This window comes from Pogoniulus pusillus, chromosome 6 (genome assembly GCF_015220805.1).
Source record: "Pogoniulus pusillus isolate bPogPus1 chromosome 6, bPogPus1.pri, whole genome shotgun sequence".
In the NCBI taxonomy this organism is placed as follows: domain Eukaryota; kingdom Metazoa; phylum Chordata; class Aves; order Piciformes; family Lybiidae; genus Pogoniulus; species Pogoniulus pusillus.
In genome coordinates this window covers 17,276,578-17,298,592 of record NC_087269.1, presented here as the reverse complement: position 1 = coordinate 17,298,592, position 22,015 = coordinate 17,276,578, and positions in this window count along the sequence as shown.

The following is a 22,015-nucleotide window of genomic DNA, read 5'->3' as shown; positions in this document are numbered from 1 at the left end:
CATTTCTCTTTCCAAGGGGTTTAGCTAATGTTTTCATCTGGAAGTGCTGGATTTGCAGCTTGATTTTCTTAATAACTGTACAGTAAAGTGATGACCCGTTGCCCTCTGCAATAACGACGTGCATGATACAAAGCAGCAGTATGGAGGCCCCCACAGTATTTTACAAGCTGTCGATTCAAAATCCTGAGAACAAGTCTAAGCAAAAAGCCAAAACAAAACAAAACAAAAAAAACCCCAACATGTTTCGCTGTATTATTGGAAAACAAGTAAATAGAGGAAGAGATTATTCTTTTCTGACTTTTATACAAGCAATAGGCCTTGTTAAAAGGAAGGTTTAATGGCACAGTTATTACATTCCACTACCACTGCATAATCCCTAACAAGAAAAATGAAGCACTTAATTTTGCAGTTCTACAGCACTGCCCCTTTCAAATTCAATTGTTAGACCTTAGCCTTCCTCCTTTCATGGGTTGGAGACTATTAAATCTGCATTCATGAAATGTCACATTTATTGAACTACATAATTTTTTAATATCACTAGTGCAGGTTTTATAGTTGATTTTATTGTTTTTACGGCCATTCGGGGCTCTAAACCCCGGATTTTTTCAATGTTGTCCTTATAATTTTTTTCACACAGTCAGAACTAATAAAATAGAACAGTTGTGACTTTTTAATGTAAGGGGTCTCGGAGTTTCAATATTTTCACTCTGCTGGATACTAAAACCAATAAAAATACATGAGATTTTAATTATTTTCTGGATTAAATAAAACTCTTTTTTTTTTTAAATGTACATTTTGTTTGTAGTTTCTGTTGTGAAGGAAACAGTACAGTTTCAAATAATATACCTTGTTATCAATATTGTGATGATGAATACAGCCTTGACTGGATTTTACAGCCTAGCAGGCATTTAAAGTAAGGTGCTATAGACATCACAAGATCAGTGCAGCCAAGACACTGCTTTAATATTTCCATTATTTCTTCAGGTTCCTTCTGGAAGGCATTCAGATTTATCTGAGAAACTTCAGCATAGAGAAAATAGACTCCTTTCTTGATTAAAAAAAAAAACCAAAACCAAACCCAACAACCCAACTTTCACATTAATTTTCTTGGAATGTAACCCCAGATTTTCTTGCTAATGTGGGGATTTCTGCGGGGTGGCGTGCAGAATGTGTGCATCTCTTCACTGGCACAAGCTCAACCCAAAGGGCCGGAGAACTCATTATTTTGTGTAATAACTTCGGGGCCCTGTCCTCCCCTTCCCTTTCTGTGAAACCCCCCTTCCCTCCACCCCTTCGAGGAGTTCTGAGCTCAAGGAAGAACAGAAAAAGTCAGAGACCCCACTTGTTCCAGGCAGCCTTGCTGCCTGCCCCGACGGCAGGGCCTGTTATGGGACGCTCAGTTACCCCGCCGCCGATCGGGATGCGCTTCCCAAGGGGCCGACTTAAAAAGCAGCTCAGGCTGGGGAAGGCCAGCGCAAATACGCCGCTTCGTGCATCCCCTAAATTGCGGGGCTGAAGAGAACAGGGTGAGACAGACTCCTTGAGGGAAGCAGCAGAGGCCTGGCTGCCACTGGCCGCTCTCGGCCGTCCCTTAAATATCCCCCAAAGTGATGGTGCCACGGCGACCTCGCATGACGGTACCCCGGGCTGCGCCGTAAAACCCTGCCCAGACATGCTCATCGCCTGCTTCGAGTCTGTTTCCCTCCCCTTCAGCCTTCATCCCGCGTGGAGCCCGGAGCGGCTTACCCCACGGACGGTGCCCCACAGCTGCCTCGAGTAGCAAGGAGGAAAGCCCCCACCGGAGGAAGCGGGCGACCTCCGGTGGGACTCTGGAGCCTCCCGCCGCCTCCCTTCCTGTGCTGCGGGGAGCCGCGGAGGCGGAATCGAGATGCGGCTTCGCATCTTGGCTGCGGGTGGCCGGACTTCTCTCACCCCCAGCCCCGAGGCGGGGAAGCAGCGCCGCTTTAATTTAGCGTTTATGTGTCGCGGTGTTTCTGAGCGGGTTTTACTGCGCGGCGCGAACGTGGAACACCTGGACGGCGGCACGGCACGGCACGGCACGGCGCGGGGCGGGCGGGGGGAGGGGGCGGCGAGTGTCGGAGAGGCGGGCTGCTGCGCCCGTCTGTCCTCAAGCGAACGCTTTAAAATAAAATACAATTTAAAGAATCAACCAAAATGTCGCAAACCTCGGAAAATCAGGAAACGAATGCTTCCAAAACCCGCAACAAATGCCAGGCGGCATCCCAGATTACCCGTGGTAAACACCCCACAGAGAATTTCTGACTCCCAGGGGGGGTGTTCTGGGCAGTAAACAAACTACATCGTGATTTATAAGTGAAATTAATCTCAAGGTACATAACTCTGCATTTGCCCTGCTGGTTCTGTTACCGGTAACACGGATGGGGTCTTGACATGATAACTTTCCTCTGTTTCTGCTCTCTAAAAGAGGCGTTTCACCCGTATTAGCACTCTCTGCGACACTGTAGGCATTATGAGTTACACCAGAGATAAATAATTCATAGCTGAAATAACTCCAGCTGTACAGAGCCAGCGAGCAACCCAGCAAAGTCCGTCTTTTCACAGTTTGAAGAAGGCTACCAGCAATGTTATCCCTTAATGCTTTCCAAGAGATTCCAGCCCATAGCCATTTCACTCCTTCCCAGTAATGAAAATATTTCAAGAGTCTTCCAAGAGAGGTGAGGCCACAGCCTTGAACACCTTCCAAGAAGGAAATAGGAGGGAGTTCACCTCTGATTTTCCTAGCACCATGGAAGCCAGACTGCTCCAGACAGAGGCACCATGCATTGCAGGGTGATGTCAGTCAGTGCTGCCATCTTAGAATCATAGAATCAGTGGGGGCTAGAAGGGATCACAAGGATCATCTAGTTCCAAACCCCCCCTGCCATGGGCAGGGGCTAGATCAGGCTAGCCAGAGCCTCATCCAGCCTAGCCTTAAACACCTCCAGGGATGGGGCCTCAACCACCTCCCTGGGCAACCCATTCCAGTCTCTCACCACTCTCATGCTGAACAACTTCCTCATGCCCAGGCTGAACCTACCCACTTCCAGCTTTGCGCCATTCCGCCTAGCCCTGTCACTACCTGATAGCCTAAAAAGTCTCTCATCAGCATTTTTGTAGACCCCCTTCACATACTGGAAGGCCACAAGAAGCTCACCTCGGAGCCTCCTCTTCTCCAGACTGAACGGCCCAAACTCTTTCAGCCTGTCCTCATAGGAGAGGTGCTCCAGCCCTCTGATCATCCCAGTGGCCCTCCTCTGGCCATTCCAGCACCTCCACATCCTTCTTGTAATAGGGCCTCCAGAACTGGATGCAGTACTCCAGGTGGAGTCTCACCAGAGCAGAGTAGAGGGGGAGAATCATCTCCCTCAACCTGCTGGACACACTTCTGATGCAGCCCAGGCTCTGGTTGGCCCTCTGGGCTGCAAGTGCACACTGCTGGCTCATGTTGAGCATCTTGTTGCCCAGCACCTCCAAGTCCCTCTCCTCAGGGCTGCTCTCCAGCCACTTGCTGACCAGCCTGTATTTGTGCTTGGGATTGCCTTGACCCAGATGCAGGACCTTGCACTTGGTCTTGTTGAACCTCATGAGGTTGGCTTGTGCCCACCTCTCCCTCCAGCCTGCCCAGGTCCCTCTGGATGGCATCCCTTCCCTCCAGCATGTCTGCTACACCACACAGCTTGGTGGCATCAGCAAACTTGCCATTGTCCATGTGACCAACAAAGATGTTGAACAAGACTGGTCCCAGGACTGATTCCTGAGGGACTCCACTTGTCACTGGCCTCCACTTGGACATGGACCCATTGACAGCTTCTCTTTGGGTGCAGCCATCAAGCCAGTTCTTTATCCATCTAGTGTTTCACTCATCAAACCCATGTTTCACCAGCTGGGAGACCAGGATGTGGTGCAAGACAGTGCCAAAGGCCTTGCTCAGGTCCAGATAAATGATGTCAGTTGGTTTCCCCTCATCTATTAATATTGTGGCCTGTTCATAGAAGGTCACCAGGTTTGCCAGGCAGGATTTGCCCTTAATCACAGTATCATAGTATCATCAGGGTTGGAAGAGACCTCACAGATCATCAAGTCCAACCCTTTAATGAAGCCATGCTGACTGGACCAAATCACCTCTTCACTATTCTCCCTTCTCAGTAGTGCCTCCAGGAGGATCTGCTCCATGATCTTACAAGGCACAGAGGTGAGGTCTTCCAGATAACTGATCTGTTAGATATTCACTTCTCACATCTTCCCCTCCTTACCTTTGCAAATTGATTTACCAAATGAGTTACAAGCATAATAAACATTAAGGCAGATCAGTCTTAAAGGCATTTATTAGATGTATCAGAACAAGCAAATCTTGGTCTAAGAAAGGGTGAAAACATACAAACTATTACTATAAGCAGAGCTGGCAGGAGCTTATCTTTTTCCATCCAACATCCCTGTATTTGTCTGATTATAAGTTTGCCAAATTTAAATCATCCAGGTGGAAAAAATTCTCTTCTGAGAGAGTCTGCTTCATGCTGAGCATGTTTAAGGTTTCAGGAAAACTGGTTCAGCTGTTTCTGAGCATTGAGTTAGAGGAAAGCAGATTTTTTCCACTAGCATTTAGACATCCTTGCCTTGTACTGAAAACCTGTGATGCCCCTCACCAAGTGAAACTTCAGGAGATGAACACATCCAGCAACAAGTCAGCCAAGGGTTGCCTCTCAGTTCTTCCTTTGCTCTCCCACTTAGGGCTATGGTTTACACCCCAAACCTTTGCAGAGAGACACAAACACCCTGGGAATGTTTAGGCCACCTAAGGACCTCGCTCAGCTTTGTGGTGTTTTTAAAAGCTCTTCATTCTTGGCATTGAGTATTTGTGGATATGAGATACATGCTGCCACCAGCAAGTGCTCTTTTCCTACATGCTGTCACCAGCTCAGGGAAAGAACAACAATAGCAAAAAATAATTAAAAAGCAGCTACAGGAGAAGCTTTAATGGTGCTTTTGAGTCTTGTCAAGGATTTCCAAGCCAACACATGCCAGACTCTCAGGGGAGTGCACTGGTAAGGTGCCTCCATTTCCTCTAGCTCCCAATATTGTTAACATCTCTTCTGGGACACCTTGACTTGCAAAGTGGAATACACAACATTTACGGTTCTGCGGTAAAAGGAAGGAACACATGGCCCTCTATTACAAACATAGCTTAATACCTCTTTCTTTCTGATCTGGGCTGTCCTAGTTATTACCATGGCACCAGAGTTTAATTCAGTTGAAGTGTGACAAAATTCACCAGAGTTTTCCTCTGAATTGCAAACAGGAAACCTATGAAACTATATAGACTTTAGTGGTTGTTGGTTTTTTTTTAATGCACTTTCCTAACCCTTCCTTGGCCTGAAGAGTTTTTTTATCTGACCATTATGAGAATGTGGTGAACAATGCTATGAAAAACAAAGCAATATGCTTTTAGGCTCATATTTCCTATATATCTGCCACCACAAACCATGAACTATTTTGGATCCTGCCTTTATGTGCAACTGAAAGCTGCTTGGTTAATTGTATTTATTTGGGGTGATGGCAACTGTAACATGTTTAAACTTCTCTATATTCTTATGTGTTGGCTACATACATAAAAGTTAGACCCAAAACCACATATAATTCTCAGGGGCTAGACTGTCTCTCACATCTTGCACAATCATTTACGTAAGTGCAAACTGAATGTAAAATGCTGCTAACACAGACTGTTGGCTACCATACTCCCACTCTGTGTTGATATAAATGACTATAACAAGATACCAGACAATGGAGAATCTGCCTAAATTACAGTGATGACAAAACAATTTTTTTTAACAGAGTAATTGGAATACAAAATATCCTATGTTTGAAAGAGAACTTATGCAGCAAGATTTTTTCACTGTAACAGTTCCAATGGGTCCAAAGTACACATAGCTAAATTTGATGTCAGTAGGAATTAGGTATGAATAGGGAGTGTTACTTAGTTATTTTTGTTAATGTTTTCCAGAGCTTACACATTCACTCTACATTTTTTAGCAAACTTTATCATTTTGGCATCATAAAATCAATCCCTAGGTAGGTTTGTTTTATCTGGAGCTGATACGCACACGCAGTTGATGTTAATAGTCAAATATAGAAGCTTATGATAACAATCTAGCTAACTATTAATGTCTGTTTAACAGTGGAGTTAGAAGGATGGATCTGAAATGTGTTCTCATCTGGAAAATAGATTTGTAGACTCTCAAGAGAAGAAACTCTTCAAAGGCTTCACTTTCATGGGTAGGAGCCAAATTACATGGGTCAAATTGGCACTAAAAGGCTAGAGGAAGAATTGCCTTAGAGACAAATTCAGAACTTGTGTAATGGCTTTGGAGTCCACTGAAGCTGATGATTTTCATAGGCAAATAATATATCTTTTGTGTAGCAGAGTGACAGAGTATGCCTTGACAGTTGTACATGGAAATACAAAGTAAAATATTAAATGCCAGAAATGAAAGGAAGAATCATTTTTCCATAAAGCAGATATCTCCCCCTCTCACTCCTGCCTCTGTCCTGCCATCTCCTGTGATGGAAACTAACTGTAGCCAGAATCGTCTGATGAAACAAGGCAGCTTTAGTCACAGACAGTACCCAGCCTCTAGTCTCTGGGTTCAGAGTACCTTACTGTGCCAGTCATACTCTAACTGTTCACACCAGAGGTAGAAGGAGAGTTGCTGCTACGTCTGACAACACTACGGATTTTCCCAATAGCGGCAAAATCTCAGCATCCTAGAGTACTAACAGCGCTTTCAGCTGCACAGAGAATACTCAGCGTCTGCTGATGAAGACTTCTGCTTTGTGACTGAGACTTAGGAGGACACCACATCCTCTGGAAGTGCAGCTAAACTGGACTTTACCCAGTTTGCCCCAGGTGCAGAATCAGGAAAGAATGACTTCTGAATTCTCCACATCTGCCGATAGCTCTGCTTCAGCCTCTGAAAATGCTATCATGGAGCGGAGAGGAAACTTACATGTTTTGCAAGATAAAGCAAAACCAGGATACTTTCTTCTGCATTGAAGTGGCGGGTAAGGGCTTCCATTCAGTGTGTGAGGGATATAGGAGGAGCAATTGGCATCCAACCTGGGAAGTTATTTCATTTTTACCAATCTGAAAACACGCATCGTTTAATAAATGGAGTCTCACTCCAGCTCTGTACTCTGTTTTGGCTGTCCTAAATTACATGAGCTCAAACCAGCTCAGAGGAAAAGAGTAGGTGAGCATTGTGAGTTTATTTCACAGCCTTTTGGGGTTTTACATTTTGATTCCCCAGAGTGAGGTTGGGAAATTTGTCTTGGTTGAACTGTTGAGTTTCTGTGCTTTGCTTCTCTGTGTCAGCGGTGTTAGTCACAGAAACCTGCTGAAATGCTTGTGCAGTGGAGAGTATAGATTCCCTGGTGGGCCAACAGCAAGGTGCTTTAGAGCAAATATAATTACTCCTGAATGGAAACTGGGACAGCAAATATATACTGGGGTGGCAATATCCACACCACAACTTGTATTCATCATAATACTTCTGGTAAAAGCAAAAGGAATCATGCTTGACATGAAAATAAATATGCCAATCAGTATAAATCCATACTCAAAACATTACATTTGTCTCCTAATATTTAAAAAATTTCATTTGTCTAACTTTTCAGAAACAGTGCTCTTTCTTAATCCTTTCTTGGTTTGACCATCTCATAATCTTACCTCATCTCAGTACTGGGGCTTGAAAGGTGTGGACAGAGGAGTTTCAGCATTGCAGATTCTAAACTGCAGACCAGACATTTCCTTGAAGTCCAACTATGAGTTCAGTCAAACCCAGAGCAGATGCTAATTGAAATATTGATCTCTAACCATATTTTATTGATGTTAAAGTGCTTGATTTAAAACACTGCAGAAAAAAAAGCAACTACTAAAAGGTGTAAATAGGTGTCTGAATACTATCCTCAGTAGGTGGACAGGTGACACCTAGCTGTTGAGAAGAGGCAGCTGTACTTCAACCCAGAAGTTAGTGCTGCGTCCTTGTAGATGATTTTACCCTGTTGAGCTCAGCTGCTGAGCTAACAGTGTAATTCAGAGGCAGATCTACAGTCTGTGCCTCTGCACCTACATCTGCTGGAGTGGGTGCATGCAGAAAATTCCTGCAGTAGGAGCGCTACTTTGGGGCTCCACTTCCCCATGAGAGTCAGCAAATCCCCGCTGTTCAAAAGGGTCTCCAAGGAAGCAAGAGGCAGTGCAAGGTTCATTCATATGATGAGCAACAAGAAACATTATGCATGTGGGTCACATATCAATAGCACAGTTCTTCATATCAAGGTACAGACAAAGATAGAATCGGCATGTGAACATAAAGGAGATTCTGAAAGTCTCTTTAAACTCAGTGAATACATAGAATGTCTGGGGCAAAGATGCAGAAAGCAGACTGCTCACCAGGACAAGGATTTCAGACATTGTAGATTGTGGAAGACACCCAGTAATTACAGAATCATAACAGACCAAAACAATTCCTCATACAATAATTCCAATACGTACTAGAAACCGACTGAACGAATACCTTCTTTTTGGAAGAACAGATTCTGCAGTGCCCTCTGCATAGTTGTTGTGGTTTAGATTTGCATAATCTGATGTTAGAAAACACATAAAATCTTAGGAATTTCTTTAAAAAGATAATGCAAGTCAAAGCTTCAGGATTAATGAATATGCTGTAATCAATTTAAACTGAAGGTAGAAGTATCTCACATTTATTCTCTGAAGGACATTTAACAGCCGGGGAAGAACTGGGTAAATCCTGACTGACTTTTGCCATTACATTCCTTTCTAAGTGATTTGTTCTTAAAGAAGGGAGGTTCTCTATGGTCTCTAATCTTAAATAAAGGCTGGTTTAGTTGGATCATGAATATAGAACCAAGTCACAACGGTCTACCTCTAAAGATAAATAAGCAATTCAATTTTAGTGTGTGTCTAAGCCAAACTTCCACCTCATCATTTCTGTCTCTTCCCAAACTGTTTTTCTGTTGCTTTTGTGTCTTTCAAGTTATGATACACTTTGCCTCAGGACTATTGGGTGAGATGACATTGGCCCTTATGTAGCCTTCATAGAACCCATCTGACATCGGTAAAATATTTAACTGTAAGAATGTATGCTAAAGTCAGTTAGCCAGGATGAGTGTGTTCTATAGATAAATGGGTTTGTTTGGGAAAGACCACCACAGCCTGTCAAAGCTTCTCTTTGTATCACTGAAGAGTAAATTCCTAAAGAGTCAGGATGCCTTAGATAACCCATAAAAATCACAGAAAGTAGCAGAATGAAGCTATGTTGACCAGATCTGAAAAGCTGTGTGCATTTCTCAAAACCTTGGTGCAGTTTAATCTGTTGCAATGCAATGCTCTTTCATTTTTTGCCTGTTGCATTTTCTACAGTTTCCTTCATATTTAATTTATGTTTGGGCTTTGTACACATCATTTTCCCTGCCTATATGCTTCATGTGAATAGCTTCTTAGGAATACACAGAAACTAATGCAAAAAGCCATAAAAGTCAAGGTCCTGTCAGCATTGTCACAGACAGGAATGCAAATAGGACATAAGCAGTGATCCTGTCTGCTTTTAGGACATGCAGAATAACAACTCAAATGGCACCAGCTGGGCCTTACAGCTGAGCCATGAGTAGGTGGCTCAAGTCCCTCTGCATAGTGCAGGCAATGCTTTGTGCTCACGCTTCTTTCTGTGGGGTGAGAGCATCATAACCTGTGTGCTCCTGGCAAATGTTAGGTGCTGAGGTCATCAGAACAGACACGGGGCAAGACTGGGGATGAAGAAGTATTGTTACTACATTGTCTTTCTGCTAAGCCTGTCATTACTTATGCTACTCTCTTGTCCCACACTAACCTAGTTGCTCTCATTCCTGCAAGTTTACACTGAAAACATTAGTTAACAGTTATGTCATCTTAATCCCTAAGTACTGGTTAGTAAACCCTGTGCTGCCTGCTCTTTGCATTTTTTCTCATCAGCCTGTTCTTCCAAGCATATAACTAGAGCTGGCTCTTCTTCTCTGAACTTCCTCCAGCTCCTCTTCCTGGTAATGAGGTGCAGAGAACTGTGCTCACCTTTTCCAGATGCTATCTCACTTCAGTTCCAAGAAGAGAGGCTCACTTGCTCTTTCCCTGTGGTGTGTCTCCACCAGAGCCCCAAATTGTCTTGATGTTTTTAACTGTTGCATCACATAGCAAATTCAAGTGCAAATTCTGGGGCCCTCCTTGCCCGCTGCAGCAGTCAGCACATCTTTTCCACCATAAAAGAAAAGGAAGATGACAGACCTTGCCTTTCTCACAAACATTTCCATTTTCATAGGGAACTCAGATTGTTTTCTAACTCCTCTTGCTAATCAAGTGAATTGGCTTATTTATGACAGGGAGAAGAACGATAGGAAGTACTAACTAACCCCATACTGGTGGTCAGAGCAAAGCAAAAACAAAGCAGGTTTCCAGCTCTCTGTGCCGAGACTGATTTTCCATTGTTCTTCCACATTATCTTCCCATTTAAGTCTGCTCATGCAGTTCTGTTGTGCATCCTGTAATTCTGTTTTAGTAGGTTTAAAACAAACAAAAGGAAGTACTTTTTCACACAGAGCATAATTAAATTGTGAAACTTGCTGTCATGGGAAGCACTGGATGCCAAAAGTACAAATGGGTTCAGAAAATAAGATAAATAGAGGATAGGTACATTGATGAGTATTAAACTTAGTAGCTCGCTCACAGCATTTGGTTCAGGAAGTCCTTACACTGCTGTTTGATGAAATCAGGAAAAGATTTCTCTACCTGTGCCTGTTTCTCACACAGCTCCCCTCAGCAGCCTCTTATGGTCACTGGCAGGAAGAAGATACTGGAGTTAATGGTCTCTTAGTAGAGCAGCTCAAATGTTTCTCTCCTATCAGGAGATACAGATGTCAAAATATGCCTGTAAGCTAAAAGAAAAAAATAATCTTTAAGATGAAAACTGACCCTTCTGAATTCCTCTTTGCACATTTTTATCAGATCTGATTCTGCTGATGTTAATACATAAAAGATTACAGCAAAGTGTACAACTGAAATGGAGCATTTCAAGGCTTTGAGAGGGTTAGATTTGTTGGCCCCACCAGAAGTTCGATTCTGCAGATATTACAGGTTGTATCATCTTCACTGGGGACTGATGTCAAGAGGAAACCTGTTATCTGTACTATGGAAGTTGTATCTGCTCTTGGTGCTCTCTCCCCTCCCTGAACAAAGGCCCCCACAGGCCAACGTGGTGCCATCTCTTCTTGTTGACTTTTCTCTGTAATCGCTGGTTTATCAGTCTCTCCTCAAACTTCTCAGTTTGTCTTAAGTGCTGAAGAACATGGGCAGAGCTGTACATGGACACAGTCAGGAAGGAGAGGGCAGCAGGCTGAAGAGGTGGGGAGGAGGAGCAGAGAGTGAGCCTTGGTCCTATGGCTGCCACTCTTGACTGGGCAGGAAGCCTCACCTCACAGGCTGCACCAGTTGCTCCAGTATGGGAGGGAGAGAAAACTGGCCCATAATTCTGATAGCATCATGAGTTGTTTTCATTTCTGGTTCTATGCATAGGCTGATTTAATCTGTATTGCTTTGTCATTGAAGTTTCTTTCTGCATCATTCAGAATGACTGTTATTTTGGTCACAGTTGTTTCCCTACTTCTCCTGCATTAGTTCAGACTGTGTGCCAGCTGCCTTAGCTACTGCAGATAAATCCACTCAGGCAATGTAATGAATAGAACCAAGTGATTTATTTCTATTGTGGAGAAAATGAGTTATATATGTTTATCTACATTACGTTGTTGAAATGTGCGTGGTTAAAAGCCAGAAAACAATCACATGTTGGCTAAGGGCCTGTCTCCCAGGGAAGGTAATGGAAACACAAGAAGATCAAATTCAGAGACTTCATTTTCTTTGTCACCAGAAGTTCCAAACCGTGGGATAGTTCCTTGGATTTTGAAGAATTTTTGAGATGCTTTGGTTGCAGGAGGAAGGTCAGACAGCACAATATGACCATTTGCTACACTGGCTTCATCATGAAGTACTGTAGCACCTCACTGTTATTAATTTGCATTTCCTATACCTTGCTATAGTTCCTTACCTTGTACGATGGTAGACTCTGGAAGGACAGCTACATTCAACCCAAGTTCAAGAATCAGCACTATCTCTCTCTTCTTCATCTGAGTACTGCTGGGATGGAGAATATGAACTCCCAGTAATTACAGCAGTATCGTGCTGTCAGATAGGGAAGGGAGAAAACCCTGGTCCAGTGTCTCTGAACTGGAAACTGGGGACCTAGACACCTGTTTTTGCCACAGCACACTGCTGCTAGAGCTCAGGTTACCTCATCTGTGCTTGTCTGTGCCTGTTCACTTGCTTCCTGACCAGTCTTCTACACTAAATTCTTCTACAGGTATGATCCACATAATGCCCTGTTCTTGGCAGGGAGCTCTTGGAATGGAACTCTTGGAATGCCCATAATATTCATTTGGACACAAAAGCAGTGATCCAAATGTTCAAGCTATAGTCTTGAAAGGAGCTATCAGAGGCCACTTAATTAGCCCTGTTTCACTAAGTTAAGATGATCTTATGAAAACCTGTGATCAAGTTTTTTCTGTCAACCAGTTCCTAACGTACCAGTCCTCAGTATTTCCAGTGCCACTTACTTTTCTCTCTGCAGACCAGGGTGCCCTACTCAGGATAAAGAATATTCCCTAGAAATAACAGATTAAAATAAATAGCCAACCCAAGCCTGAAGACACTAGACAAGATAATCAGGGAGTAACTAACAGATAATCAGCAAATCATTCAAATGAATTGATTTGGCTTTTGCTGGCGTCCCTGTTTCTGCCTGAAAGCTTTAGTGAAATCCAAATAAGTGGCAGTTATCTTACAGTCTCTTCCTGTTATCTGACTCTAATGACAGCAGGGGAGGGAGGGGGAAATCATGTCTTTGAACAGGATTGTGGCCTTTCATTTAAAGTAAATACTACCTCAAAATAGAAACTCCCTGAAGAATGAGTCTGCCTTGGCTTAGTCCTGAGCAGATTAAGTAATATATTAAACCCAGACAATATCAGATTATTGTAATGGCTTCAGCACCTTCACTACAGATGTGCACAAATTTGGAAAGTGCTGTTTATGATGACCTGAAGGTGGCTAATAGTACAGCATGAGGTAGCTGTGAAGAGTCAAAATCCAGCCAAGGCACCTGTATTTTATGCTTCAATAAACGTTTTTAACAGTAAAAGAGAATACAATAGGAGAATTCAGAGAGAGTAATACTTATCCATGATCCATCTATGCACTGGTAGCATCCAAGTTAAAACTGTTACCTCCTTAGTTTCCCTTGTAGTTGACGGTGAGAAATAAACAGGGCACACAGTAATGAATCATCCTGAGAGGTTCTGATCTCTCTTTCTCTGACTCTGGAGAGAGCAGGCCATAACAGTTCTCACCTAAGTATCTCTATTTAGGTACCTGAACAAACACAGGCAGGGTGAATCCAGGCCATACTTCACTTCAGGTGGAAAACCTGGGACCAAGAATTGGCTTGAGCACAAGATGACTATATCTGCCTATGCTTCACTCAGACTTCTGAGCTCCATCAAAATGAACCACAACTGCTGAAGTGGTAGTAAGGGCTCACAGCCTATTGTCTGCCACACCAAACTCCAGTTAGGTTTGAGACTGACTTTCAAGCACACAAAATGCAAATGCAGGTCCATGAATATAACAAGATCCAAACTGTGGTAGCATAGAAAGAGATATTCAGGCTGTGCTCTCACAGCAGCCCTGTGTTCTGCCCTCAAAGCATGTCAGCACAAATTGCCAGCACCCATGTTTTAGCACCTTTCTTCTTGATTTTACTCTGTATGGGAACTCATTCCTGACCAGATTTTGGTTTGGAATGCCACAAAGAGGATTTTATCTATAGTTTTTGAATCCTGTCAGTGCAAGATCTGTACTTGCTCTTGGACTGAACAGCACAGAGCTCCTGGGGTCAGAAGTGTCAGCACAGCACAAGAGTAACAAAGCATCAAAAATACAGTGGGCAGAAAGTGTTTATAGGTCTTCTATTAGAGAAAGATGCACCAATATTATCATCACAGGGCAAGTGGCCACCAACTTAAGTTACAAAGAACTTCAGTGCTTTTTGCTCTGGGCCACAACCTGATCTGCTATGTTATAAACCGAGCACGTCAGACACTGCATTGGCACATATGTTGCAGCCCAGTAACCAGCAGCCTAACATATCTGGTAAACTGTACTTCTTACAATGTGCTGCTCACTGTACTCTGCCATCTAGCTAACACTTCTTTCCATGAGCTGCAAATCCATGAAATAACAAATCATAATCAACTCCAATAATATAAAGATGCTTCAGCCAAGTGTATTTCATTTAAAAAACCCATCCTACCAAATATTCAATCTTACAACACAGTAAAACAGTCTTCCTAAAGTATTCCCTCTTTCCTTTTGTCCAAAACACCAAGTAAGCAGTAACAAGTTACAAGCCTGTTGTAGCAAATTGGAACTAGAAACCAAAGATTAGGAATGCAGTAAAAATACACCATGAGCATTCTGATAGAATTACTTTTGTACTGGATAGCTCCCACATTGTCAAAGCTCTGGAATGTATTACCACTAGGTTTGAAATATTACTTTAGCTGCTTTTGCAAGGTCTCTAACATTTTCTGTATTTCTCCACAGTTTCTGAAGATTGTACCAGATGGATGGATGGCATTAAAGGATGGAAAATACATAGTACAAAAATAATTTAAAACATACTGAGTTTCAAGTACTTTCCCTTTTGCAAGGTCCAAATTAACTTCCTTAATTACTCTTTTTAATACTTAAACCCCCCAAAATATCATATTTTTGCAGATTTAACATCTTTTTCAAGATGCTTTTCTAACCTGATCTCCTTCTATGATCAGGTGACTGCTTGGTGGATGTGGGGAGGCCTGTGGATGTGGTCTATCTGGACTTCAGCAAGGCCTTTGACACTGTCCCCCACAGCAAACTGCTGGCTAAGCTGTCAGCCCATGGCTTGGATGGCAACATTCTGTGCTGGGTTAGGAACTGGCTGGAGGGCCGGACCCAGAGAGTGGTGGTGAATGGTGCCACATCCAGCTGGCGGCCAGTCACTAGTGGTGTCCCTCAGGGATCTGTGCTGGGCCCCATCTTCTTTAACATCTTCATTGATGATCTGGATGAGGGCATGGAGTCAGTCATCAGCAAGTTTGCAGATGACACCAAGCTGGGGGCAGATATGACTGAGTTGGAAGGCAGAAGGGCTCAGCAGCGGGACCTTGACCGCCTGGACAGATGGGCAGAGTCCAATGGGATGGGGTTCAATAGCTCCAAGTGCAGGGTGCTGCACGTTGGCCACAACAACCCCATGCAGAGATACAGGCTGGGGTCGGAGTGGCTGGAGAGCAGCCAGACAGAGAGGGATCTGGGGGTACTGATTGATACCTGCCTGAACATGAGCCAGCAGTGTGCCCAGGTGGCCAAGAGAGCCAGTGGCATCCTGGCCTGGATCAGGAATGGTGTGGTCAGCAGGAGCAGGGAGGTCATTCTGCCCCTGTACTCTGCACTGGTTAGACCACACCTTGAGTACTGTGTTCAGTTCTGGGCCCCCCAGTTTAAAAGGGACGTTGAGATGCTTGAGCGTGTCCAGAGAAGGGCAACGAGGCTGGTGAGAGGCCTTGAGCACAAGCCCTACGAGGAGAGGCTGAGGGAGCTGGGATTGTTTAGCCTGGAGAAGAGGAGGCTCAGGGGTGACCTTATTGCTGTCTACAACTACCTGAGGGGTGGTTGTGGCCAGGAGGAGGTTGCTCTCTTCTCTCAGGTGGCCAGCGCCAGAACGAGAGGACACAGCCTCAGGCTGCGCCAGGGGAGATTTAGGCTGGAGGTGAGGAGAAAGTTCTTCACTGAGAGAGTCATTGGACACTGGAATGGGCTGCCCGGGGAGGTGGTGGAGTCGCCGTCCCTGGGGCTGTTCAAGGCAGGATTGGACGTGGCACTTGGTGCCATTGTCTAGCCTTGAGCTCTGTGGTAAAGGGTTGGACTTGATGATCTGTGAGGTCTCTTCCAACCCTGATGATACTGTGATACACTATTTTGAATAATTTAGTGATAAACCGGAGAAGTGACAGAGGAAAGCTCCATTGTGCAGTACATCTGTATCTACAGCTTTGATTTGTTTCATTTTATTTCCATAACTTAAAAAATGTTGCTATCCTGCTGTATTGAAAAGAAGACAGCCTGAAAGCATCAACCCAGTTTTTCACAGCAGTAGGTATAAACCTGAAAACTAAATTACAGGCTAAAATTGTTCAGAGACTATCGAGTGTAAGGGAAAGAAAGCACCTACCACTTAACTAAATTTTCGCTGCTAAAGCAGTTTTGTGTTTGCTATTCACAAGTACTAACATTTATGATAGTAACCTTATAAAGTAAATTTAATTATCTTTATCTTATTACAAATAATAAATTCAGTTGTCCTACAATGAAAATCAATTGTCAACATAAGCTATGGTTAACATCTAATAAAACAGCCCTCTGTAAATCCATGATTAATAAGATTGGCTTCTGTATTAACTAACAGACATCATAAAATTTCCTTCCTTGCATTAATCTGTATATTCAAGGTCCATTCTGCTGCACTGAGTTTCCTAAAATAAACTGTTGGAGTCAATGAGCAAAATTTTGGTGCCTATCGTTATGATGCTATAACTATTTGAATATCTCTCTATAGCTGAATGGTTTTGAGATTAATGTCATATTTTAATTAAGTCATAGAGGATGGTGGCTATAACAAGTAAGTGATTCACTTCTTTGTTTCCCTTAGCTTCTGAACAGTGATAATGCCACTCATGTTTCGGTTTGAGCATTAGAGGAAGTTAATTGAAATGTGAAAAACTAATTTCCCAAACCAGTTTTTACATGTGTCAGGGTTTACTTAAGATCTTCTGTATCAAGAAAAAAACAACCTTGAAGAAAAAATTAAACACCCACTATAAAGGAGAGAGGGGGGAGGGGGGAAAAACAATCAAAAAAACAAACCAGGAATTTATTCCCTCAGAAACACATCAAGAAGTTTCTACTTAAGTGGGAATAGTAGTGCTCAGATTTAGCATGAATCTATTTCAGACAACAGGAGAGATCCATTTAGAGATTTGAGAGATCTCTTCCTGACATACACAGTACGCCTAAGCATGCTTTCATGATCCAGTGGCTACTACAGTCAGTGCTTGCTTCAGCTGATATTAAGTATCTTTCAACAGCAGAACAGTATCATACCCATCCTGAAAGCTGCCAGAGCCACCTTACAAAGCAGATATGCTTGAAGTACCTGTGAAAGAACATACAGAATGAACGGATGAAGACAACTTCTGGGATTGTCTGGATGGACCCTTCTAAATAGTTGTAGGTCTACAACTACCTGAGGGGTGGTTGTGGCCAGGAGGAGGTTGCTCTCTTCTCTCAGGTGGCCAGCGCCAGAACGAGAGGACACAGCCTCAGGCTGCGCCAGGGGAGATTTAGGCTGGAGGTGAGGAGAAAGTTCTTCCCTGAGAGAGTCATTGGACACTGGAATGGGCTGCCCGGGGAGGTGGTGGAGTTGCCGTCCCTGGGGCTGTTCAAGGCAAGGTTGGACGTGGCACTTGGTGCCATGGTCTAGCCTTGAGCTCTGTGGTAAAGGGTTGGACTTGATGATCTGTGAGGTCTCTTCCAATCCTAATAATACTGTGATACTGTGAAATACCCAGAAAACCTTCGGACTTCGATATCAAACACGTCTCTAAATTATTTTTTTAAAGGAATCATTATCAACTTGGTATGTACCTTAGGGAAAAAGAGAATCTGATCCTTTGTGTTATTATTTTAATAGAATTCGAGTCCCATGGAAAATTGGACTTGTGCAGTGGAGAAATTTGTCCTCTGAGAAGCAGCAGTCATTATTATTACTTGAATGATTGGTGAGAAGAACACGTTTAATCTGTTTTGTTTGACATGTGCCACATATCATAAAGGAGAAGAGCATATTTTTTTGAAAATTGCTATTTTTTCACTTTGAAAAAAAAAAGCTGTTAAGAAAAAAGAATAAAATGTAACTTCAGCCAATGAAAAATCAAATTCTTTACCACATTAGAAGGAAACAGCTTTGTGCATTAGCGCTCTGAATGTTATCAGAATGAAACGATAGCCAAAGATATATGTTATCAACAATTGCAGAAGACCATCTGTAGAAAGACTTGAGAAAGAAAATCTAATGTATTTTTAGGTCATATTTCTGCCTACATATTCTCACATTTTGTTAAATTCATTCAAATGCACTAGTCAAAATTTTAGTCATTGTGCATCATACTTTGAATTATGATGTTAGGCTATGGACAGACCAAAAGTTAGAACTGTTTCAGGTGTGACTAAGCAAGTCAAGAGAACATTTATAAAGCCTTAATATTTTGGACAAAAAGAAAACCACCCAGTTATCTCAGTTGTTTTACAAAAATCTGCTTTTGTGCCACCTGAAACAGTCTTCTCAGAAAGTCATAGAAATCTGGAACACTTTTTGGACCTCATATGGAAATGGCAGCTTCCTATTTCCTGACAAGAGACTGCTGGACCAAGCCTTTGCTCCTTATCTGTCTGAAGAGCACTTGTGCTGCTACACCGTGGCCGCCTTCTGGCAGCTAGACCCTTTATTAGGAAGAGAAAGATGATTTTAGAAGCATTTTTAATACAGGATTTAACCACTCATTTTGCTGCATTGTATCCATACTTATAACTTCATTGTTGAACACAGCAATGCTGTTGTAGATGGAGTGTGTGTTCAACTTGCAAGAACAGTACTTTGCTGAGTAGCTGACATTGCACCTGTGACACTGTGTATCTGTCTACTAATGCAAAGCCTAGCAGGATTTATTGGCATTTAACTTTATAAAGTAATTGCATTGGTTGGTATACAGTTTACAGAGCATTGCCCTCAACCAAAAAAATTAATTTCTAACAGAAAGAAGAAAATAGTACTCAAAAGGTTGTAAACACTTGTTTAAGGTGTACATATTGACCAAGTATATTTTGAAATTTATTCCCCCCCCCCGTTTTTAATGCTCTGAAACATTGGAACTTTTTCCCTTTCAAGTTCTTTAGAGAAAAGTAATTTGGCTACTGTCTGTTTCTACATAGAACAGAATCAACCAGGTTCAAAGAGACCTCCAAGATCTTCCAGTCCAACCTATCACCCAGCCCTAGTTCCTTCTAGCTTTTGTTACCCCAAAATATTACAGGCTTTCTCTTGTTTCCTCCAGCCTCTTAACAGATGATTGCAATAATGACTGACACCTGATAGGAAGAAAAAAAAAAGGCAGAGTCCAGCAGCTCCATACCTTCTCACTCCCTTAGACCCACACTTGCTTCTGAAACACAAGATGAAGCCAGCCATCAATAGCAGCCAGATTGGCCGCCTTTCCTCTCTTCAAATAAATATGGCATCCCCCAAAAAATATGAGGTAGCAAGTGCTGCAGCTCCCCACTTTGTAGGAGGAAAAAGGAAGTTTCTTTTCCTCCATTTCCCAACTGCTCATTTCTCTCGAGCAGCAAGCTGGTAGCTCTGATTATCTGTGCTTCCTGTGGCCCTCATCACTCTCTCTACATTCCCCCCACTTTACATCCAGTCATATTCCTGTATTTCTTCATTTCACTTCCCTACATTGCATTCATGCTTCCTGTTTGGAGGTTTTGTTTGTTTTTTTTGTTCAAATCAAGAGCTGTCCCACTTGGCCAGTAATCCAGAATCAGAAAAAAACCCATCAGGTTAATTACAACATGGCCATACGCTACAGCTCCAGCCACAAAATCTCTCTTATGCTCAGCTAAATCAATTCAGTCACAGCATGACCTTGGGATTTATTCTGTGGAAATGGCTTCCCACTCTTCTTATAAAGGATGCCTTGAAACAAGACAAATCCAAACCATGCAAATTAGCCTGGACTACGCAACTTCTTCCCCTCTGGGTTGGACATACAAACTCATTGGCTATGTACAAGAAACAATTCCTGGTTTACTTTTCTTACCCTCTTTTTGTCCTTCTGTCATACTCTGTACAATTACCAAAACAAATATGTGTTGCTTGCTACTTTGGGCAGTGACCACACAGTGGGGAACTCAGAGAGCAGGTCAGGACAAGAAATGTAGTTAATGAGAGCATTCATTACCCTGCAAAGCTCAAGACACAGGTCACACCATCTTTTTGTCAAATCTGACTCTTAATAAAACAATCCCTCATCCAAGCTTGAATATGCAACTATCCTTATGGAAGCATAAATTCAATATTACCTTCTGAAGTCTGTTAGCAGATGCTTGACAAAAAGCTCGGTAAATTGTTTATTTCTAGGTGCTGGTTAATAGTCAGCTCTTGAGCTTTGGACTATAATGTTAGAGCCATCTAGTGGGAGAAGAAACACATAGACAGAAGCAGAGAGGTTCTGCAGCTGGATTTTTTTAATCCTATTTCTGCTATCACCTGGACACTTAGGTCAATGAAATAGTGCTACAAACAAAAAGAAAACATCATTCTGATGGGCGCTTCAGAAAGAGGACGCAAGTGGTCCCTGAAATGCACACAACTGTTAAGGCTTCCAGTTAGCCCCAGGAAAACAGACTACCTGTACCACAGCCAGCCACATAGCTGAGGTAGACAAGGCAGTTTGAAAGAGAATAAAGCCAGAAAGCACAAATCCTGGCATGATCTTATGGATGAAAGCCCTACTCAGTACTGGCTGTTTGTTTGCTCATACTGATCCTGTGAATTCCATAAAGAAAAATTAAGTAATAGAGTGAAAGAATTCCACAAGCCTCTTGCATTCCAATATACAGCTCTGAGATCAGCTCTTCTGGTTGAGTTTTATCAGCAACTGATTTCCTGAACAGTCTTGAAAGATCCTGCTAAAAACCCAAGTGGTATTAACAGAGTAAATGGATGCAATAAAATGGATACTAGGCCTTGGACACTTCTCAAGGCAACTGAGTTTCTGGTGCTAGAATTTGATAATATGCCAAACAGACTGAAAGAGGCAATATTGAAGCTTCCCTTACAACAACAGAAAGATCTGGTATATACAAGGAAGGTATAGGGATATTATAAATCCCTTCAAAATAGAATTAAATCCATACTTACTTTTCCTTCTTCTGTCAGGCTGTTAAAAAAACAACTAGCTTTGCCCAGAGGCAAAGAGAATAAGAGGTTAGATGGGTGTTCAGAAACACAACTGAATAGTCAGTTCAGAGTATGCACAAGCATACTTCAAATCACCTCTTTGTCTTTATCACCAAGAGTGCAGTGTGCTGCCTGAATGGTACATTTAGTTGTTAGATTTGCTTAAAGATATGGATGATCCTTCCAAGAAAGCACAATTTAAGCCCTCAAGTTAAATACAGGCAAAATTAAATCACACTTTAACAGCTTAGAATAGTGCTTCAGTGTAAACTAAGGCTCCTGCCTCTCCCCATCCCAGCGTAACCCCATTCACCCACTTCTGTAGCATATCATAAATTGAAGCTCTCCTCAAATTCTGAGGTAAGCAGTATGAAAACAGCAGCTGGTCCAATGTTACCATTAACTAATGTAAATTCACTGTGACAAGACATATGAGCTGCATTTGTAACCAGGTTTATGTGTTTTAATGTTAAGTATCTACGTCTTATAAGAAACACTGCCAATTTACAATACATAAGCTACTGTAGACAACACCATAGCCAAGTGAACACATGACAGCTGCAAGTAAGACCAGCATAAGAACAGTGGGGGCTTGAAATAGAACCAAAACAATTCCCACATTTGAGCAGTGGGACTAGCTTTCATATACTGAAGAGGCACTGAAATAGTTATTATAAAACAAGAGAGGGAACTAGCCTTTAATAGCACAGACTTATCACATAGCTGCT